Source organism: Passer domesticus, chromosome 5, assembly GCF_036417665.1.
Source record: "Passer domesticus isolate bPasDom1 chromosome 5, bPasDom1.hap1, whole genome shotgun sequence".
Taxonomy (NCBI): Eukaryota; Metazoa; Chordata; class Aves; order Passeriformes; family Passeridae; genus Passer; species Passer domesticus.
Genome location: NC_087478.1, coordinates 25,180,110 through 25,203,354, shown reverse-complemented (window position 1 = coordinate 25,203,354; position 23,245 = coordinate 25,180,110). Strand labels below are relative to the sequence as shown.

Sequence of the window (23,245 nt, the reverse complement as noted above, 5' to 3'; positions counted from 1 at the left end):
TTAGATATAAAGGCTGCACAGGAAAAAGATTAAAAGTAGTTTTCATTGGGGTAAAGAAAACTTAGGATTAAAACTGCAAAAACTAGTTATGATTCTGATCACTTAGCTGTAGCTTCACAGAAATGGAATCACCATAAAGAGGCTTTGGATGAACTCACTAAAGCAATAGAAGTTTCATCTATCTAAAGGTACATCTGCAGCAGGATTTATGGTATATTCATTGCATAATAGCCTGCTTTTTGTGGGGAGAAGAACATCCTGGGTTTAGTGAGCTGCTACATTTTCAATCAGTGAGTGTATCAGAAAAGTGTTTTTTTAAATATTTGTTGTCATGTTTCAGTCTTGTAGTTTTTTATTACACTCAATTTATTCTACAGTGATTGGAATTTGTGTCTTAGAATATAGCTACTGTACAGCAAAATTAGATCAGTGAATATAATAAACAATGCTGCATCTAGAGGCTCAGGTCAGACTGAGCTACAAGTAATCCATCTTCTGAATGTATTAAATTATGCTTGCACATAGCATTAAGCATATTAAAAATTGAATTGTGAGATTTTTAAAAAAGAAAATGAGGTATTTTAGTGACTAATGGAAAAGAGAGACTTAAGTTCCCTGTTTTTTTACCCACATAATTATTATCATTAGGTTTTATCCTTAGTGGTCATTTTCTGAATTCATGGGTTACCTTTTGATCCCTGCAATGCGCCTGGAATTTTTAAAATGATGCATTTATAAATCTTTGTCTGCCACTAATGTCAGGTTGATCTTACAAGAGTCTGAGAGTGCTTAAAAATACTGTACAAGTACTGGGGGCACTCACTCCTTTCTGGGATTGAGTATTTTCAGTGAAATGATGTATTTTCTTTTTGTGATCAGTCTACTAACATCAATAGAATTACACATGTGGAAATGGATTCCTGTTTTCATTTTCAGGCATTATCTGGGATGCTTTTACAGTTATTGATTAAACACACTTAAAGCAGTAGCACTGCCTTTGTACTTCTGTAATCTTATTAACTTTTTTTTTCAAATTTTTTTCCCCTCCAAGGGAGTAAATTGATTTATATGAGCATGCTGTTAATATTATAACTACTTGTCTAGCCCCTTGGGTTCTAATGTTTTTTAAACACAGTGCAATTATGGGAAACATTATATTGGAATGACAATATAAATCATCCCCATAGGAGTCTGAGCAGTCTGGGGAGTTAATCGCAGAGAGCCCTGCTGAGGTAAATAAGAGCAGTAATTTGAAATAAATAAAAGACCAGTGGTGCTAATGTGGGTGTCTCCAGAATATCATTAAGTTTGTAATGGAATTGTTTACTTGCTGTAATGAGACTCATGTAGTGTAATGCTGCTGCTTAAATGATAACTTCATAGTTCATGATCCTGTCTCTTTCCTTCAGAGGTTGGCCATGTTTCCACATCTGTCCTCCAAACTCCAGCACTTGGCTGGAAAGCACATGTGAAATGTGTTGAGACCCTCTAGAACTCTGACTAAATTTAGTGGACATATATTGAAGTTCAGGTTCAAAAATTTGCCAACGTGGATAATATATTTTTTAAAATTTTTCTGTTTCTTACCATAATCAGAGTGTTAGAAAAGATATGGAAATTTGGTAATGAAAATAGTTTCATTTGCTGGTCATCCATATTCAGTAGTGATGGTGTTTGGGTGCAAAAGGGGTCTTACACTGCTTTGTGCTTGAGCACAGTGTGAATTTGGCAGCTGGGCAGCCTGATGGTCTTCTCTTGCAGTAGCTTCTTCACCAGTACTTAATTCCCATTTACACTTCCCATTTATACTCCAAGTTATTCTCCCTTCCTTGACATGCAGGGAAAGTAAAGTATGAGTTTAAAATGCAAAATGAAAACAGTTAATCTGAAAAATGGGAAAGAAGCAAAACATGATGCCAATGGCACTGTATACTTGAACTCTGCAAACCCTGTAAGTAATCATGGTACAAATAATACCATGCTTCATTTAAGACCATGAAAACGTATAGGAATTTTAGTTTTGCTTCTCATGCTCTGTTTAAAAAAAATGAAAACATAAGGTGAAATTAGGCTTTAGTTCAGGCAATTTTCTAAGGTGCTGTATATTCTGAACATAGCATAATGATCATGTATTATTCTGCTTTCCAAAAAGTGCCTTTCCAATAGAGTTTGTCCTTGCTCTGGAGACAGAAGATGTGGAAATGTAAGGTCCACCTATAAAAAACTTTTCAGTGGAACTGTTGAGATTCATAGTGCCAGTGCTGTATGAAGACCCCTTAGGTTTGTAAGACTTGGTCAGGCAATAGGCTGGTCTTCAAAGATTAACACTTGATCAACACTGACATCATGTGTATTAAAGCTGCCTGGGTGGACTCCTTGTTATTATTAATCCCTCAAGGAGTCAGGAGTGATGGTTTTTGGAGTCTGGTATCTATAGCTTCTCCACATGCTCAAGATTACTCAAGGAATCATCACTGTGTTGTTATAACTTTAATCCCGTGTGGTTGATAGTCTAGGTAAAATTTCATTTCTAGTCCCTTAGAAGGCCTTTCAACTGTCCAAGAAAAGTTACCAGTTTTTTGATAAGGAGGACTCCTCTAGTCCTAAAAAGGCATATTTCTCTGCTAAGTGAGAACTCATTTGATTGTATAGAGAGTAAAGAGCCTATCTGAAATGACCAGTCAGAAAAATCTTTGATCTCTTATGGTTTTTCTTGTTGGTCACTAGAAGTTTTCCTGCATTACAGCTCAGTCGGCATTTAGGTGATCCAAATAGCCGTCACAAAATATGAATATCAGAAGAAGTACCCCAAAATGAATACTGCATAAGACAGATCATCCACTTGGTATTTTTTTATGAGATGATTCAACCTCACAAGGGAATATGTATTTATTACTGCAAACATTATATGAATGCTGGCCAGAGTGGTATCCTTCAAGAGGGGGGTGATTGACTTCTTTTTCTTCTTGGAACAGATCCTTGATGATGCTGAATTTCATCTTCTGGTTATCTGTTTTTTCCTGAAAGCTTAATACATTTATGTTGTCTTTCTTTGCCCCTTAAACTCCTAAGGATTCTTATCTCAGTAATCCTCTAGTTGTAGTTTTACCTTTCTTGTCTTGCCTGGCTTCACTCTGCAGATCCTCTCACTGCTCTTTCTCACATTGCAGTTTGCTCAGTGCTTAGAGCTGAGGTTACACACGGGGCTGTATTGGAGCTGGGCTTTAGAGCTGGAGTGCTTAGGGAGAGATAGAATTAAATACCAGTGCATTTATAGTCATTAACATTTTCCATACATATCAGTGTGCTAACATTCTCAACTCTACTCCCTACACACCATAGCTCTGATGCACTGAAGATTTTATTACACACTTTTTCAAGGGATGTGTTTTTGAATCATAAAACATGCTCCACTAAAATATTTAAATCCTTCCATATTTTTGAGAAAGCCTGGGTTTTTTTTCAGTGTAGCATTAAGGAGAAAGCATGCAACTGAATCACTTCTGCATTAAAAAGTGCAGCCTCTTAAGTGCAGCACTCCAACCAGATATCCAGACAACACTGCTGTTTTAAGAGGCTATCAGATGTGGAGACAATGAAGGAACAGGGTGAAACATCAGGAGCCTATTCCCAAAGGCCTATTTCTTTTCCCCTAGAAATTTCTGTTCTGTTATTTTTATTGAGAAACATTTCCAGGTAAATATAGAAGTACGTAGTGCTTTTATGGAAAATAAAGCAGAGTTCTACTTAGCACCTACACAAAGTGTGGGCTGGGAATTTTTTTGATTGGTGTAGTTTTTTTACTAACATTACTATAATTTTATTATTGTTATTATTGGAATTTTTTTCTTTGTTTATTTTGTTTGTTTTTTTTTTTTAAATAGACTTGCTATATGGAAAGAATGGACAGGTGGGAAATTAAAGGCTTATAGCTGGATTTTCAGGACAGGTGGATTACATTTCCTAATCAATCTGTAAAATATAGTAAGTGTAAAACTTTACAAATAAAATCACTGCAGGCAAATTACCAAGTTTTGACTTTCAAAATCTGACATAGATCTTGGCATCTAAATTAATGCTTTTCAGGGATACTTACCAGAAATAATGAATTGCTAATTAGAAGGGATAGAGTTTTTTCTTAGCTCAATTGCAGAGAAAGATTTTTTTTTTCCTTGAATGTGTCAAATTGATTAAACTGAATGAAAACAGTTAAAGAATAATAACATCTTTTAGTTAGAAGCATGAGGAAGAAGTACTATAACCAGAGGGAAGGTTCAAAGCAGATTTTTTTTCCAAATACAGAGTATATTTGCATGTGTAGGTCAAAGGGTGAAATAACAGAGGAAAAAATGTAAACTAATTGAAGTGCAAATGTAAATTCATTTCTGGTTGTTGTTTCTCTGAAGATTGTTTTGTGTTAGTTTATCTAAGCACTAACATTCAGGTAAGAGGAGGTTTTTGTTTTCATGAGCCTAAAATAGGCTTATCAAAATTTGCTGTTCCGAAGGAGAAAACAGCAGAATGACATAAGCAGTTTTATACAATTCCTTTCCTGAAATTTCCTCCACATTTTGCCATCATGAAATATAAAAGAGAGTGAGGCTTTGTGCCATAATAACCCATGCCAGTATTTTCAGGTCAACAGATAGCTGTGTAGATATTAGGGGTCATTTTGTCTGGGAACCCAGACAAAATTCAAAATAGCTTTGATGTACCTGTGTTGGCATTTTTTAGTGTCCAGTATTAATGTACAAGTGAGGCCATTTTTAGAAAATTTTGATGCCACCATTTTGGTAACCCCTTTCAGGTACTTCCTGTAGGCTGCAGCCAGTTTCTCTCAGCCTTCCTCTCCTCCTTGTCAGCCTAAACAAGGCTTTTCCCCCCAACCTCTCTTCCCAACCCATGTGTCCTCTGCCTCATGAGCGCTCTCGTGTACCTTTTCCAGTTATCTTCATTTTCTGCACAAGCCAGGTGGAACAAAGCTAGATCCACTATTCCACATGTGCCTCACCAAGGCCAGGGAGATGTTGCCACTTCTGCAGTTTGGTGTCCGTACTCCCCAAACATGTGCATTTTTTGCTTTCTATGAGTGCACTCTTATGGCTTGTGTACAGCCTGAGACCCACCATGATGACTCCAGAAGCTTTTCAGCAGGGTTGCTCTTTAGTCAGTTGGATTCCAGTTTGTCATGATGTCTCTGAGTTCTCTATCTCAGGTGCTGAATGGACTTTGGTTTGATCCCCAATGTCTCGTCAAACTGAAAGTGATATTTTTGAGAAGATAATTTTGCACTTAGTGTCTGTAATAATGTAGAATTAATATGGTGTGGTACTTGAAAATTTGAAGTAATCTAGTGGCAAATAACTTTGTAGTAAGCATTTCCAAACAAAATCTTTGGCCAGAATTTTTCTCTAGGCTGTAATAATTTTATTGCAGTAGAATCTGGGAAGGTTCCGCCTGCAGAAATGGTGTAATGTAGTGATGAACAACACATGCTTTAACTCTAACTTTCTTTTGTCTAAGCTTGAAGATGCTATGCTTGAATTAGCCTTCAGTGTAATTTTATATCAGAGATGATGGAGCTTATAAGAAATTTTGAAAAGAGCTGAATTGACTGAAGGGGTCCCAGGGTGAGATGCAGATTGATTAATTGTGACAGATGTTTGCAGATCCTTCAAGTTATTCTATATAAAATAAGCACATCTATATTCAGATTTGCAAATTAAATCTCTGTTCATTTCACATGGGTTTGACTACTTGGGAAGAAGGAGAGGAGAATAATAGTAACCTCCCTTTTTTTCTTTTGGAAATGTAACAATGTTGATTGAGTTACACCTTTACTGCTATGAAATGCTGTTTACCAGCTGGTAGGATGGTATGCCTAAGACTTTGCCTATTGCTCCTTTGTAGCCTGGTTACAACTTCACAAACTCATAGAAGCAAACCCACAGCTGTTTAAGCCCATCAAATAAGTGATTTACAAGAAAAGCCATAATCAGTAGTATCAAGTATCTTGTCAATTATATTAGCAACATAAAATTAAAATGATGAATATCTGACAAGAGACTTTTTTAAGATACCACATTTGCATAATGTTTGTCTTTTCAAACTATAGAAAGCAACAAGACATCACAGAAGAGATATATCCATTATTCATGAATTTAAATAATCTGACTAGCATGTGGAATATAAGACTGAATTACATTTAAAATTGTTAGAGTGGTTTTTTTTTAAATATGGGCAATTATTGTTTGTTGTTTATTTAACTAATCCTGTTTCTTCAGTCTGATTCATTATATGCATCTGCAGTTAGAGAATTACATATCTTTTTATTAACTTCAGTAAAATTGACACCTTATATGACTCAGACTGCTGAAAGTAAACAATTCAGGCTGAATTGTCCTGTCACATCTGCTAGACAGATTAGACATAAACATCAGTCATGACAATTCAGATTTACTGTAGTGCATGTGGCTTCTCCCTGTACTATAAGCATGGATGTTGACTGAGCTGCTTTTCAGAAATACAAGGGTTTCAAAGGCAAAAGTAATTAGGAAGAAGAGTAATGTTATTCTATTGCTCCATCTTAGTTCTGCAGGCAAGAACTGTTTCTTTGGTTTGCAGTCTGACCTGTTTCTCAGTGCAGGAATAGTGACAAGACCTAATGATCTGTGGAGGAGACATAAACAAGCTCAGTAGGTATGGACCTGCTTACCCAGACCGCAAATGCAACAACTACATGAAAAAAATAATGCCTGAAATTTGGTTAGCTCAAAATGCTTGAATCTCTGTGGGTATTTTCTCTCTTTGCAGTGAAAAATTGCAATGAAGCAACTCTGTTCTGTCAGAGCAACAGCTCTAAAGTTGCAACTTGCATCTCTGAAATGCAGATGAGATTGTGTTGCATCAATTCTGAAGCTCCATCAATTCCCTCTCACAGCTGCCCCAGTGAGATGTTAGAACATCTCTTACTCTGTTCAGGCTTTTTATATACAAGTCTTATGTGTCTCACCTCAAACAAGATCCTTTTTTATTTCTGACCCTACAGCTTTATATTCTTAAAACATAATGGTGTACTTTGCAGACTGTTATCTAGTAACAGTCACACTGTAACTGGTAGTGGTAGTCTGAGATTGTAAGGAAAGAAATGTTTATAGGTATAGGCAATATCTGTTAATTATTTTATTAGGTAGAACGTTCTGTAGAGCAATGAAGACTTTTCTGACATTGGTCTGAGCAAAACCAGGGATGCTGATAAAAGTGTGGATAAATACATAGTTAAAGGAGGAAAATATAATGATGATTAACATAAATTTATGGAAAATGGCATTGTTAGTTGCAAAACAGATTATTTCTAAACAATTTAATATTTTTATATCCTACCAAAGATAATTTTTAATCTTTGCTTTTACTGTTAATTAACTTTCTCATTGACCAAGCTCAATTTGATCTAGGAAAATGCAGAGATTCTAACCAGTGACATGATCACAGGTCTTAAAGACAACCTGGATAGGACAGAATCCTTTGGAACTCACTTTAGCTTTGTGGCCTGTTACAAACAGATTAGAGGTCAAGATTTTTATATCTAATACTGTTTAAATGTATATCTTACTGTAATAAATACTATTATGAAACAACCCTGTTCCATTATAATTTGAACTGCTTCTGTTATATTCACTAATAGAAGAAATTTTTTTTTTCCCCACAAATCTCTAACTTGAATAGCAGTTTTGTAGCTGCTGTCTGCTGATCTCATTATCCATGAAGAAACATACTTGAAAAAGAAAGAATAGGTATTTACTTTACAGAAATGAAGATGATTCACTATGGATTCCATGGCTAAAACAGTTTTCTGTTGCAATCCTCTATAGTATTATATAATGCAAGAGAAACAGGACTGCTCCAACATGAGGCACAAAGACATTTTGAATTCAGCTGGGGTTCCTCATGACTGCTGCAAATCAAAGAAAATTCAATGACAAGCACTTGGGGTTTATTACATTGGAATGGAAAACCTTAATGATTATATTTATAAAAAATACTGTATGTTATTTCTTGTACTTCTGAGAACAAGTGGGCAGAAACTTTCCTCGTTTGTATCATTATTTCTTGTGGGCAGAAACTTTCCTCCTTTGTATCATTATTTCTTGTCTCTCTACAGTATTTTTATTCTTCTCTGGTTCCAATTATTACAATCCTTTGGTTGTCTTCTCATACAGGCGTCCTTCCCAACTTTGTTTTCCAATTGTTTTCCTGCCTGTCTTTGCATGTTCATGTTCTTTGTGCTCTTTCACTTAGTGAGTCAAGATTAGTCTTATAGGGGACTAGCTCAGTGAGAGATAAAAAAAGTTGAAATACACTCTTCTCTCAGCATCTCTTTTGTTTCTAAGACTGCATTGATAACTGTCACACTGAACTGCACTGTTAATGTCAAGATTTCTTTTTGGTAAGATGTAAAGTTAGTTTAGAACTCACATTGCTCCCTCCTGCACACATTACTTTGCATTTGCCAAGGCTTAATGCAATCTGTTTGACGTGCAGACTTACTCTGACTCTCTGGGGTCCTCTGCTCCTCCTCCCCTTAACCTGCACTAACATGAGATTTCATTCTGCATTTCTCAGTTTACAAGAAATGAAGGCTGGAGCTCTTATTTTAAAGCAGGTTTAATGTTTCTGTAGGAAGTACGCTTATCTTTCATTTACTCTGTTTTGTAAAATCAAGTGGTTTTTCCAAGACTATATGTAGATTTTGGGCACTGATAAATGCTCATAACTTTACGTTTACTTAACAAAGTAATTTTCCCTGAAAGTAAGAAATTGATGTACTTCAGAATGCTCTTAGAAATGCATCAAGGAAAAAAAAAATCATACTTTTTCAAAATGTCAAGTGTTTGAATTCATGTCTCAGGCCTCTCATTTCAGATCTTGGAGAAGTGTTTCTGATCCTCCCTTTCCCTGAAGAGGATTTGAACTCACAGGACAAAACTCCTGAAGAAGGGAATTTTTCCTCATTGAAGGAGTGCTTGGAATCTCTACTCAAAATTGTTCCACTTAAAAATGGAATACTTAAATATTTTTTGGTCTATAAGGACAGAATGTGTTTTATAAGGCAAGGCTTTGAGCTTAATATCCTTTGATTGGATTGTTTCACTGTCCTCTGTATTTCCTGCACTGGTGGAAATGTGGGGGTCTCTTGTTTTGACTGGCATTGCTGGATTTAAGTACATGTGCTTGATTTAAATTCCACTTCAGACACCTACATTCTCTATGAAACAGGAGTTTAATGATTTCTGACATAGGCAACAGCTGAATGAGCGTTTAGGAATTTAAATTCTGAGCCTCAGCACTGAAGACACATAGTGGAGGTACTGAAATTCTACAATTCCACACATGTCATGGTTTTTGGGCCTGTTTATAAACTTATATTTTTTTTTTCAATTTAGCTCAAGCATGTGATTTAATTAATTAGCTTTAGATATTTTCATTCTTCTACCTAACTTCAACTTTGAGACAGCTTTTGTGAACTCATATTCTCTCAGCATATAACGCCTCATATTTCAGATTTCCTGTCTCATTTCTATTTAAATCAGTGGCTATAGGAATAGGAATGTTCCCATGTTTTGTTTGAATTATAAGAATTTTTTTCTCTGATGTTAAAGAAGGAAAAAATTCCTTTGAACTCTTTTGGACCATTTGGGGCTTGCTGGCTTTCAAAGCTCTTAGAGCACTTGATTAAATGTTACTAGATTTACTCTTAGAAGCATCATTCTCTAACAGGAAGTATTTGTTATCTCACCATGGAATATGCTTCCTGCAGTTCAGGGTTAGGTAATAAATACTCCATTAATCTCATCATGCCTCTGTTTTCATTTAGATCCATCTGGTTAAAAATGAAAGGGGAGAATATGTTGACATGTGTGTGGTACAGTGCCAGCAGTCAGCTCAAGTAAGATGATCATAGAGCATTTTAAAAGAAAAAAATTCTGGATTATTGGCATGGATAATCTGGTGAAGATTTTAAGATTTTTTTTTTTAATACTGTAGAATTGTAGCACTCTAAATAATTGCACTTTTTGAGTCTAGCCATTACCAGGAAAATAAAACAAGTTTCCTGCAGTAATATGTATCAGTTTTTGTTCTGGGCTGGGAATATTTTATGCTTACTCACACACCAGTTTTAAATGAAATTTAATTAACCTAATTCCTTAAAAAATTGAGGATTTAGCCTGTGACATATTCATACTCTTGCAAAAGTAATGGTACAACTTATAACTCAAGTAAGGTGGAATGTCAAAAGTTCTTCTGAAATTTCTCAGTACCAAATGGTTTTAAACATTTTCTATTTAGAAATTGAAGTGTCTGCTTTATACTCCTGATTCAACATGAGCTGAATGGGTTTCTGAAGCTCTTACACCTTGTTCCTGGAGTGGGAAGATCTCTGTTTCACCAGAAAATCCTTCCCTGGCTGAGACTGAAGGCAGTGTGACCGTGTGAGAGGGCTTCGCTGAGATCTTCCTGTGTAGCATTTGCAAGACATGTCACGCCCTAACTCACATCTCTATCAACATTTGCACTCCTAAAATGAGATGACTGCCTGGGAGAACAGACTGGGGTGCTACAGAGCTGGGAGCAGTCAGCATCCTCTGGGAGGTGCTAGTGCTTTACATTATTCCCAGACTGTATGTTGTGGGACCTATCCTCCTCAGGAGGCACTGAATGCTGTTTATTCACGCACAATCTGGGGAAGCCGAGCAGTCTTGAAAAATTGGTCTCAAAAGCATTATACTCGTTATATCCAAAGCATTAAAAAATTATAATTTTCTCTTTTTACTTCACTTCCATTTGTGGCATTGTTACAGTATTTAGAATTGCTGCTAATAAAAAAAATAAGCCAAAGCAGAATGTTTGCAAATTTCCCTTTTTGGTAGAAAATGGAAGATTTTAACCAAAACTTCCAGAATCTTTAACTGAATTTAACTGTTCCTGTGACATGGATATCCATCTATGATGACAGTAGTCAAGAAAATCATCCCACTCACTTATTTTTATCCAAACCTAGATGCACATACTTCATTTTTAATAGGCAAAGTTATGCTCATAATGCAGTAAAATCATGATCCTCTATTCATTCAGAGAACAAGTAATGTAAACAAAACAGATTTACAAAGGCTGCATCACACTTTTCTTGTCAATATATCACATGCTTAGTGGCTATTTAAAGTTTGCTAAAAATAAATATTATTGTAGCACCAGACTATTTTATTTTAATTTTCTCAGTGTAAATAACTCAGATAACTATTTTGGCTACTCAGTGACCTCCTTCTGTACACTCCTTGCTCTTGCTCTGGAGATCTCTGTCTGCTCCAGATGGAATATATCCCTGACATTATAAAGCTTCTATTGTCCTTTCTTCACAGACTAGAAATCAGTTTTCTTTATGTGGCAAACCTGTAGTAAATGACAAATAAAAGAATCAAAGGTTAAATTAAATTTTGGCATAGCTATCTTTTCCATGCTTTTGCGAATACTCATAAAAAATTAACAGACCTCAAATAATTTCAGGTATTTAGCTTCTTTTAAAGCAGCAGTAAAATTTATAGTAAAAGGATTTTATCTCAGTACTATTAAGTTTCAGGCTTTAATTTGTAGCATCACAATGGTCTTGGATATCACAATGAGAAGTTAAATGTGGCTGCCTTAAGCATTCCACCAGGATATGTCCTGAAGGTGCACACACAACCTTGTACTCATCCTCACCTGTCCCAGACGGGATCCCAGAAATACAGATGGGAATTTTTAAACTACATTGAAACAATTTTAGACAGAATCCCAAGTCAGCCTGCACTCGTTTTGAAAATGCAGCCAGAGAAGGGTATCTTAACACAGTAGGTCCGTGCTAGGTTTGTTTAGAATAAGAAGGTAAAATTTCATGTCTAATTTATTTCAACTGATGGTATTTGAATTCTTAACTTTAGCCACCAAAACACGTGACCTAGTTTTCAGAGATTCTGCAGGCACGAGAAAACATCTTTAAAATGCATTAATCTTTTTTTGGTCAGTATAATCCAGTTTGTTGCTGTAATGCAGAGACTTGTCACGCTCCTGTTTTTTACGTTGCTTCTTCCTTTATTGTGGCCTCAGCTGTGTCTGTTCCAGCAACTGAAGGATTGCATTTCATGGGTAATATCTGTAAATCTTTGACATTTTAGCAGCTGTTGCAGAGGCACACCTGAAGCAGAGCATCTTAACCTTCCAAGAGGTTAAGTCACCATAATAGGTAATCTGTGTATTCATGAATAAGTTTTCAACTTCATCTGCAGATCACATTACAGTGCTGACTGCTAGAATGAAGCTGGCATGCCCTTCAAATGCAAAGAGTGGTTTTTTTGGAAGTCTATATCACATACATGTACTCAAGACGAGCTTGAAATCTAGCATGTCCTGTACTTAGGTGGAATGGCACTTGTGAATACAGGCAGCAGTTCTCAGATTCATTTTCCATTTCATAAAACAGGACTTTTTAGTGCTAGTGAGTGAAGGTCCCATCTTTTGTGAAAATGGGAACTGAAAATCATTAATTTATTTATATCCCAAATATTCTTAGTTACTCAACACTTATCCTAGCCAGAGCAAAACACCTTGTGCAGTTCTGAGGGACTTGCATGTAGAGCTTAATTCTCTCTTTAGATATTGGAGGAGGTCTCTTGGGTCAATAAAATGTGGCCTTGTGAAGTTTCCATTTGACAATGACACAGAGTGGTCACTGAACTGCAACACCATCCGGCTTATGTAACGTTCATGCTTCTCATGGACAGAAATAATTCAAAGTGCTGAAATTAGAAAGAACTGTTGGAGGAAACTGTCTGTCTCTCTCTTCCTTTTACTTAAAGGAAATACCCGATGAAATATCTGTTTTATATGAGTTACAAGTCAGATAATTCAAAAAGAAACTACCTGTTAATGTTTCCCATGGGCAGAGTCTACAGGATCAAACACTGGGGAAGAGAAAACCTGGGGTTGCAATGAAGAGAAAGACAAATTATGGGAAAAGGTTAAGTGTTGGGACAACTCTGGGAGAATGACCAGGTGTGTAAAACTGGAGAAATAGGAGGAACTGGATTTGTAGGGAATAGAGGTCTGTTGCCTCTTCCTGTGTACCAGGATCTTGGAAGAACCAAGATCATGAGCCTGTGAACCTGGTGTCCTTCTGTGAGACCTGACACTAGACCTCTTACCTTAGCTCACCCTCTGATCACCTCGGTCTCCACGTCCCAGACTCTGCCTTGAGCAAGCTGAGGAAGGCATTAGACACCACAAAGCAACCTTCAACTTTTGCCAGCTACTTTTTGTTTTGTCAGTAAAGAATAATGCTGGCAGGCTCCAGCTTCCTGCTTCCTTTGCAGGTGCTCAGCACAGCAGCAGCCAGCTGGGTGGGGGGCAGAGGGCAGGGGGCTGCTGCTGAGTTCTGGGGGCTGCTCTGGGCTCTCCTGAGCTGGGCCTTTGATACTGCATTACCCACTCTGTAAAATCTGAGGGTACCTGCTTTGCTTTGGTGAAGTCTTTCCACTAGATACCATTAACAACCACACAAATGTCCCTTGAAGATTACTTTACAAAACAATTCAAGAAAGTGGTATATAGAATGAATGTTTAAAAATATCTATTTTCCTGTGACACTGCAACATTTTGGATGAGATGACAAATCCAAAGGAAAAGATGTCTTCACAAGGGTATTTATTTCACATTAAGTTCAGCTACTGCTCATAAAAGAAGCCACAGTGAACTAAAAATGCAAACCAAATGGAGTGTGCTGACTGCCAAGACAGTGTTTGTTCCTTGGTTTGTTTTGAAGTTACTTTCAATTCACTGCTTCTTGATGTAGTACAGCAAAGATAAGCCTTAATGCATGGCAGCCCTTCTGTTGTGCTTCACAACAGGATCAAGTAGTCCTTTTGCCTTCAGGCCTTATCCAGCTGTGGAGAAAACTGTGGGCACTTTTACCTGCACATCATGGGCTTCAGCAGCAGCAGAATACAACAGTGGTACTCCAGCATTGGGTCAGCCAGCAAGGGTCAGACTTCTGTGACTTTGGGGAAGAAGAGAAGGTTCCAAACAGACTTGTGAAGTATCCCATGAAGGGGTACCTGAACCAAAAGGCATCTGGGTTAGCCCATTTTATTAACCAGAGAGGTAAAACAAAATTGAAGAATCTCCAAAGAACAAGCAGCAGGCTTCATGAGTAGCAAAATCAAAAAGAAATCAGTTACCTGCAGATTTGAATCTCCTAGCTGGACCCTCTGATGATTTGATGACACTGGCCATGTTTTACACTACGGCAACAGGATATTCAGGATGTAACCAGCACCCAAAGTTCCCCTCCATCCCCTCTGCATTCTACTTCCTGTAGGAACCTAACATCTCTAACTCAATAAAACAATTTCAAGTGTCGTTGCCATAGGAAGCTGGGCAAACTCCAGATGTCCAGCATTTTATTGTTGTTTTGACAAACTAGGTGGTATTTCATCAGAGAACAGCCCACAGTGAGCCTCTCTCAGCTGCTGACAAAGCCAGACCCTCAGAGCTTCTTGTGCACAGGGCTGATGAGAGAGAGGACCAAGATCAGACTGCATCATCACCCAACCTACCTGCCCCAAGAGTGTTTTTATTATGTCACTTGCTAGATTTAGCAAGTGAAAGCAATTTTATGGATCAACCTAGAAACAAAGAGACTTTTAAAGGAGTTTGATTCACTTTTTTCATTAGGTTGTTGAGATGACACCTATGACAGATGACTCAGAATTATGCCACAGTGATAGAGCATTTAATTGCCTAACAAGGCAATTCTACAAGGGAATCCTACAGAGGTTATTGTAACTGGTGAATGAGCTTTGTACCTATCTGCAGGATATACTGAAGGTACACCTGTAACACTGCCAGGCAGCATTCCCTTCTCATCTGCTCTGCTACATCAAGATATATCCTTTCATGCCAGCAGCATTCTGTGAGGGAATCAATCTGCCTGTGTCTCACTGAGTTTCCATTTGTCTTGAACAAGTACATCTGTGCTTTCTAACACTAGATACAGTCTGCAAGTGGAAACCACCAACAATTGTTAGCTTATTTCCTGCAGACATTCAAAGCATGAAATTTCTTCCATGGCCTTCCCAAGTACTCCCCTGCCAACATCCTCTGAAAGCTCTTCTTCCCTTTCCTGCTGCAGGGATGGGAGCTATTTCTGCTGATGGTCAGCTTTTCTTGATCAATGGCCCACAACAAAAATTCATCCACCTGCCCCCACTGGCCATATGCCACAGGAGCACACAGAGGACTCCTGACCATATGGTGGTTTGCTTGTGGAAAACAAAGTGGGGAAGTAAATTTTCTTTCCTGTCTAGGGAAGATACAAACTTCTCTTAACTAAGGGTGTGGAACACTGTATCTTTTAGTCATCCAAATAAGAAGTTGATGTTAGTCTGCCTGCTTTTCACAGTAATGCAACATGAGCCAATTTTCAAGCACAATTTTCTCCTTTGCAATTTTGAACAAGGCAAGAGGAATCTAAGGAGGAAGAGATTGAACACCACATAGTAAGTAGCTAAAGTCCAGTGGTGGGCCACGAAGTAGATAAGGAGACTGGGACAACTCTTCTATGGGGACAGGCTAAGGAAGCTGGGGCTGTTCAGCCTGGAGAAGGTTGCATGGACACCTCACAGCACCTTCCAATACCTGAAGGGGACCTACAGGGAAGCTAGAGAAGGACTCTTATCAGGAGCTGAAGTAATAGGACAGGGAATAATGGGATCCCACTGAAAGAGGGGAAATTGAGATTAGAAATATATGAAAGAAATTCTTTACTGTGAGAGTGCTGAGGCACTGGAACAGGTCACCCGGAGTAGTAGTGGATGCCCCATTCCTGGCAGTGTTCAAGGCCATGCTGGATGGATCACTGACAACCTGGTCTGGTGAGAGGCACCGCTGTTCACAGCAGAGGAACTGGAACTAGATGATCTTTAAGGTCCCCTTCAACCCAAGCCACTCCATGATTCCAAGCTGTTGACAGCAAATGTTTTCAAGGTTGTTTTCAGGATCTTGCAAGGTAGGAAAGAAAAAGAGGGCTTAGACATCTTACAACTGAAGAAAATCTCACCATAAACAAATAGGCTTAGAAAAACAAGATGAGTGAGCATCACTGCTTCATTTTCTAAAATGAAAAAGGATTTTTCATCCGTATAATTGAAAAAAGTTCTATAAAAACATAACTTTCAGCCAAAGAAGTTGTCTTCTCATATTCAGCAATTTTCATGAAATATCTAAAGTATTTTAAAGACTCCCTGAAGTTTTCATAAAATATAGATGCCAGTGTATAATGAAAATAATTAAAATCTCACTGAAATATGTTCTAAGTTGGACATACTCCAAGACAACACATGCCCAGTTTTCATGAAATTGTATGCTGCATTTCATGAATTCTTCAGACCCCATATTTTACAATATTCATTATGTTTCATAGCAATATTAATGACATTTAATAGCAATGTGCATACGACATTAAAGAATAAAAAAACCCCATAAAAGCCACAAGCTTAATAAGTCACAGTAATATAAATTATCTCCCAATCTGCAAGAAAACAGACATCTTCCTTCATTTTTCTTATATTTTGTTAAAGGCAGACTAGCAACATTTTGTAGTAGATTCACAAAATAAATCTTAAATTCTCACCAGCTGTTCATAGGCTGGCCATTCAGAATTACAGAAAGCATGAAGACAGCACTGCTGCAGCTTCACTGGAATTTATTTAAAATTATTAATTATTAAAAATAATCCCTTTTCATCATAGCAGGGATCTGAAAGCCTTGATCAGAGACAGCATAAAGTTCTTATGGAGACAGCAACTTTCTAGCTGGTCACAATTCTACCTTTATACCTTCAAGTATATAACCTTAGCACTAAAGTCTGTTAAATAGAAGTCCCCACCTTACAACTTGCCTTCTGGTTATCTAAATTCATACTTCATCCTTACCTTGCAGCTAATTAGACATTAAGTCATCAGCCACTCAGGACAAGGCTTTGTTGATCAGGGAAGTGGAGGATAAGGTGGGTCTTTAGAGGGAAAGTTGTCCATTATAGCAATTAATGAAGCTGAGGGAAGAAGCAGGTGCTTTACAGCACAGGGCATTAATGCTCACAAACATATCACTGCACTAAGCAACCCTTTGGAGTAAGGGACTCCACTAAAACACAGACACAATGGAACAGCAAGGAGGAGTAAACAATGTTCTTTAATGCTTCCACTCTTTTGAAATCATATCATGTCCTGCCTGCACCACCTGAATTTTCTTTACATCAGCAGAGGCCAGTCCCACCCCCAGGCAGCAAGTAACCTGCTCAGGGCCAAGTGCTGGCTGATGAGCACAAGTAGCAGGTTTCTGGGTGGTGTGAGTGACTGGCTTTTGCAGAGCTCAGGAGCCAGGTATTGATGTGCTGCTTCCCCAGGTTTGCTGGCTTTTTATTATATCTCTAGAAACACGATCTGTCCCATTAGGAGGCTCTTCAGTTGGGACAGGTGTAAGGAAACACACCCAGCCTGCATACTAAGAAATTGTTTCTCCCTCATTTTGTCCTTTTTTCTCTCTTTTAAATGTTTAGTTATACTCAGCTGTCAATGCCTGTGGATAGCAATACAGTACAAAACATATCAGTTAATGTGTGCAACTACTCATGAGTAACAATACTCTACCTGTAATGTTAAAACACGGAGGCAGTACACTTTGCTGCTGCAGGGATGTGTTGTATTTGCTGGGCAATGGGGAGAGACATTGGGATTCTTTCTGGAGTTTATTCTGTTACTTAGGGAAAGTCTTCTAATGGCAGTTTTGTAAGAACCTAGCTTAGAACTTGTCTCACTATGACTAAATAAATAGAGATAAAGAAGTGTTTTGGTTTAATTGTTTGGTTACTCCTTAGAGGAAAATACTTGTCAGGAGAGGCCTTAAAGTATTCTATTCTCATTCCTACCAGGCCAGTGAGTGGCCATCTTCAGCTTCTTCACAGGCAAAAAGCATTTGGGCTGAGCAGTTTTCAGGATATTTCATGTAAGCACCTGGAGCAACTGAATCCCACCGTTTTTCTCTTGTCTGTGTAGGAATGAGAGGTGTTATGTTGGCATTTGTGATTCAGACTCCAGCACTGACCACTTTCTCTATCAGTCACAGAACTGCTTCAATATATAAATATTTAATAGTAGTGTTAAATATTTCCAGACATGACAAAGCTGAAGTGACCTGCTTTTTTAGTGTGTGTAGTGGCTGAGAGAGACAATTCACATGCTTACTACTTGGAGAAGGGTAGAACAAACTGACAATCACATGCAGGAAAAAGAAGAGTTGGCATACAGTGCCAGTAATGCCTGGAAAACACAAAACACTGCTGACAGTAGGATGTTCCTGTGAAGCCATTTGGTGCCAGCTCATTAGAGTGCTTTGGCAAGGATATTTGGCATAAAATAGATCTTATTTAGAATTAGGGATTCTACTGCCTTGCTCTTGGCATGAAATTAACTTGTAAATTAAGCTGTCTTGTAATATAATGACATTGCCTGGTATCATGAATCATTTTAGAATTAGAGAAATTGATCTGAATAAGAAATTAAGGATTGCTAAGAAGTGGAGAAACACATACAGCTGACATTGAGGGCTGGTAGGCATAGGCCAGTGAAGAATGCATTGCTCACTGCCCCAGCACTGCAGAGCTGCTTCTAAGCCTGTGGTCAGCACCTGGGTCCTGGTTTGCAAATGTTTTCACTTCCCCCAGGGGTTGCTTCAGCAATTATCCTTTCCTCAGATTCAATTTCTTTAAAAACTTTTCTTCTTCATTGGATGTCTCAGGTGGGTTAATATTAAAATTTTATACTTGCCAGCGGCTTACTTTTCAATTAGCAAAAGTTTGAAAAGTCTGGGTTAGGGTAGAAGAAGTTTTAAATACAGGGAGAAGGGGCTGGGCAGGTGATACCTCTCTAAATGCTTGATGAAGTAGAGAGCTCTGTTCTTGTTTTCCATATTCTGTACAGGGCAAAACCCCCACGGGGATGGTTGTGCTCTTTTGGAGTAACTCTCTAAGTATAAGTTTGGCTCATTTCCCAAAGCAAATTCAATACTTAAAAATCACCCCCAACAAAAACCATGAAAAAGAAGCCTGAAACAGTCTTTGGAGTTACTGTCCTTCTTACGATAAATTGATATGTGCTCAGTCTGATCAGCTCTTTTCTCTCAACATTCTTCAAACTCACAAAATTACAAGTGGAGAGAACTTTCTTGGTGTTTCCTGGCAAATATTTTCTCTCAGATCAAAGGCACCACCCAGTCCTCTGAAGAAAGCTAAGTCAGGGAGCACTACAGCACTTTTCCTCCAGCCTGAGAATATGGAAACATAGTATGTTTTTCTGCATGTGTTGTGCTTTAGCATTCATGAGTATCTTTGTGAAGGCAAGTTTTGAGTCACGTGCTGTGTCATACTACAGGGAAGAAGAATATCAATTATACAGCATGCTTAATCATGAGAGGAAATAGACGTGACTAACTGAATATACAAATGCTAATTCAAAATAAAATTATGAGCTCTTCCTGATGTGCAAAATGCCACTGGTGAAAAACATTTTAGTATCTTAGTGCTGGACTTCAGAAGAGTGTGGTTTATGAAGGGAAAAGAGAAAAATGTAATTTAATTTCTTCTTGCATTGTATTATTCTTGTTGGTATTTTTCTGGTTTGGAAAAGTATAGCTGATATGAAGCTTTTAAAGCATATTTTGACATTTAAAATGCAGCTTCCCGTGCTTGCATTCATGCATGGTTTCCTGAGATGAAGGCTGGTAAGTAAATACTCACTGCTAGTTTCCCTGTGAGCACCACGAGGCTGTACAGGATGGGATTTTGTTGTACACAAGTACAAGCTGCTTCTGGAATTTTACACCCCCTTGCCCTACTAAAGCAACAACTGTTTGGCAAGGAGACAGGAACTTTCTTTTCTACCCCAAACTTGGTATTTACAGCTTATCCCCGGAGGTGTGGGTGGTCACAGTTCACTTCCTGAGGCTGCTCAGTGAGAGCAGCACCTCCCTCCTGCTGTCACAGTAGGCTGGTGGAGCACCTTCCCCAGTCCTCACGGCTGCCCCACCCAGGAAGGTGACGTGCTCTACTCAGGAGCATCACACTCTCCCGAGTGGGGAAACCTTATCCCAAGAATCTTAAAATACTGTTGAATTTAGCTGGAGTGTTGGCAATCAAGGCCAGTTTCCAATGCCCTCCATGAGTACTGGAACCTATTACTGAGTTAAATAGCAAAGTCTCTTGCCCCTCTTAGCAGCTCTTGTACAGAGCTTGTGTTTGGAGGTCTTATCTAATCATATCTACAACCTTGAGCTTTATAAGCAGATTGTGTCCAGCTGACTCTGGAGGCGAGGTGCCCACCAAAAGCCACTCTATTCAGGGTTCATCAACTTTGTCCTGCCTTGCTGATGTCCTCGGGGACCCTTGCACACCTTGCCTTCCTGAAATGCTTGGTGTGGGCAGCACTGCACCATCAAATCATGTGCTGATAGCAGCTGGGGGCTCTGGGACAGGTCCCCCCTTCTCCTGGAGGGGAGGAAATGGCCAGCAGTGCTTCTCCACAGGGCAGCTCTTCTCTAGCCCTGAAGGTGCAGCCTTGTGTGCAATGCATGTGAGGCTGTACACAGCTCAGGTCCAGGAAGAGGATGTTGCTGTACACTATGGAAACCCAAATGGAGGGCTGAAAGTGGAGTTGAATTTCTTTGGTGTCAAAATAACATTTGGTGGAAAAGTGCTAGCTGGGTCCTACTACATATCCCACAAAATCAGGGGATTTTGAAGTATGTTATGTCTCCTTTTGACTTGTCAATAAATAATCCAGTGTTTCTTAGACAGTACAACCTGCAGGCAGAAGCATTGACGTGGGTGTCCAGAGCTTTACAGATACAGAATTCTTGCATGACAGCACTGGGATGCTTCACACAGCCGCCTGCAAGCTCAGTGGTTACTCTGCTGGTGCCATTCTCATTATGGTTTTGTCTGAGTAGGGTTTGGGGTAAATCTGTGATAACTTGAATAAGAGCTGTATCTAAGCCATGCATTCAGACTGGGGATTTCTGCTGTGGGAAATATTACCACATAAATAAATGAGAATTGAAAGATGGATGAACTGGAATGAGCTGTCAACTGACATCTCTCTGACTGGTTTTGACTTATTTTCTTTTTGTGGTCTAAAGTTGAGTGGCTCATAAATTCTGAAGACATAAAAACTCTAACTAACTCAACTAAAACCATCCTAGGTTCACTGGAAATACAAAGAGCAGTAACTAACTAAAAAACAAGAGACAGAAGGGAATGAGTTCTCTCCTCAAAGTGCTGCTTTTGGGTATTTACTTCAGTTTTAACATTAGAGATTAAACCAGCACACAGACACATTTTGGGTATTTAGGGTCACAAAGTGACTGCCCTACAACCTCATATGGGCCTAGAGATGAAAACATTTTACTGATGGATCTTAAAGATCCTGGGATCCCCAAACAGATACCTGCTAGTGCATCTCAGTTGTGAGGTGACACGTGGTAGAGACCATTTGGCAAGCACCAAGCAGTGTGCTGGTCTTGGGGGCTGTTTCATCCTTTGCTCACTGTGGAGACAGGAGGGCAGCAGGCTTTCTAGGGGGAAGGACAATGTAAACTGAGAGCAGCTGCACTGGAACTGGTCAGAGCCCCATCCAGCCCAGCACCATGTTTCTCAGAGCAACCAAAACAGGATGAGCTTTAAGAATGGTTCAAACAGTCCTGATCTTAGGTTACCAGCTTTGTGTCTCAGAGCCCAGGGTACAGTTCCCATGAATCTGTCCCAGATCTCTCAAATCAATACAAGCATCTGCACCATCCTCTGGCAGGATTCGTAATTTAATTCTATTAAGGTTATTTAGTGAACAGCTGGGTAAAAAAGTTGGAAAATGAACAATAGGAACAACACTCCAGCTGCAACTTGACATCCAGCATCATACAATGACCAACAAAACTTCTCTCCAGGGTGTGCATAAGTGAGAGCTGTTTACTTTTCTCTGGCAACAGTTCATTGTGCAATTGTAAGTAGCAACATCCCAGCTGCCATAAATTTCTTTTGTTTCCTCAAAAGAGCCACAGGGCACCTGACACACAGCAATGAATTGCAGAAAAGTACTAGTGTTTCTGATGGTTTGGGTTCTGGTATTTTTTGCCCCCTTCACAGAAATTGTCTCTAAATAACACAGTTTTGTAATATCCAAGTGGCATTTTGGAGCAGATGTTCAGGAGCCCCACACTTACCAAACTTAAGTCTAGCATCCCTGAATTGCTTGCTCCAAAGTGAAGATGCCTGAAAGACTCTCTACATCTATTACAAGTCTCCAACAGCTAATCCTGATCTTTATGTACACATTTTTGTACATCCAAGAGCAGGCTGGTCCAAAAACTTTCTTCTTGTCTGTGGGTGGTACCAACCTGTTCTGGCTTGTTCAGATAAGGGCAAGCTCCTGAGTGGCCCCGGCCCACTGTGTCCTTTCATATTTGTAGCTGAGGTAGGCTGCACGTCCACCATCTGAATCCTTCCTGGTACTCATCTTAGTATTATACAGCTTTATCTCTTTTTACACACCTATGCCAAACAAGCAGCAATAACAAAATACTTAAACTGCCTAATTAGAGCAGTCTTGTGGTGTGTCTGGATGCAAGACAAGGAGGATGCTGTTCCTTTATAGGGCTCTCTTCCCAGCCCTGCCTTCTGTCCTTCTCCAGTGCACATGCCTTGTCCATGTATGCCAGCACTGTATTCTGTCTCCATTCATCAAATCTCTTACCACAACATGCTCAGTCTTTAAACAATTTAGTTTAGTGAGCAATTTTTCTTATTAGAAACCTGGTTCTAATTCAGGCTGGAAAGTACCACGTTTCCTCATCCAGAGAAACATCTGGAGATTTACCTGAGAGTAAATTGAAACAGAGGCATAAACCTGGCTAAAGTGGTTTGAGCTACCTTCCTCACAAGCCATGGCAGAAGATGGAGCCTCCTTAAGTGCTGCAGCAGACATTTCATGCACAAACATCACTGGGGGAATGTGCCCAAGATCAGGTAACATCCACTACATTGCCTTGTACTGTAAAAGCCCCACTGCTCAGCCAGCTGTAGCTGTGCAGCCGTACCTCTTTCAGGCAC

General features: G+C 38.9%; 2 long non-coding RNA genes across 4 annotated transcripts in view; one reads left to right on the top strand and one right to left on the bottom strand.

The window, feature by feature from the left end:
* Positions 1-10,890, top strand: part of LOC135301880 (uncharacterized) — a 36,880-nt gene extending 25,990 nt beyond the window's left edge. The window contains exons 6-7 of one of the 2 annotated variants that reach the window (XR_010363614.1): positions 8,923-9,946; positions 10,348-10,890. This is a non-coding gene — a long non-coding RNA (uncharacterized LOC135301880). Of the gene's footprint in view, positions 1-8,922 lie in introns of both variants that reach the window. The other variant, XR_010363612.1, reaches the window with a different exon arrangement.
* Positions 10,891-13,707: 2,817 nt separating this feature from the next.
* LOC135301292 (uncharacterized) lies at positions 13,708-18,219 on the bottom strand. 2 transcript variants are annotated; one of them, XR_010363032.1, is made up of 3 exons: positions 17,022-18,219; positions 15,856-16,088; positions 13,708-14,144 (listed from the first exon to the last, which is right to left on the bottom strand). It is a non-coding gene; the product is annotated as an uncharacterized LOC135301292 (long non-coding RNA). The 2 variants fall into 2 exon arrangements; XR_010363033.1 differs by lacking the exon at positions 17,022-18,219 and adding an exon at positions 16,721-17,001.
* Between the last annotated feature and the right edge of the window lie 5,026 nt (positions 18,220-23,245).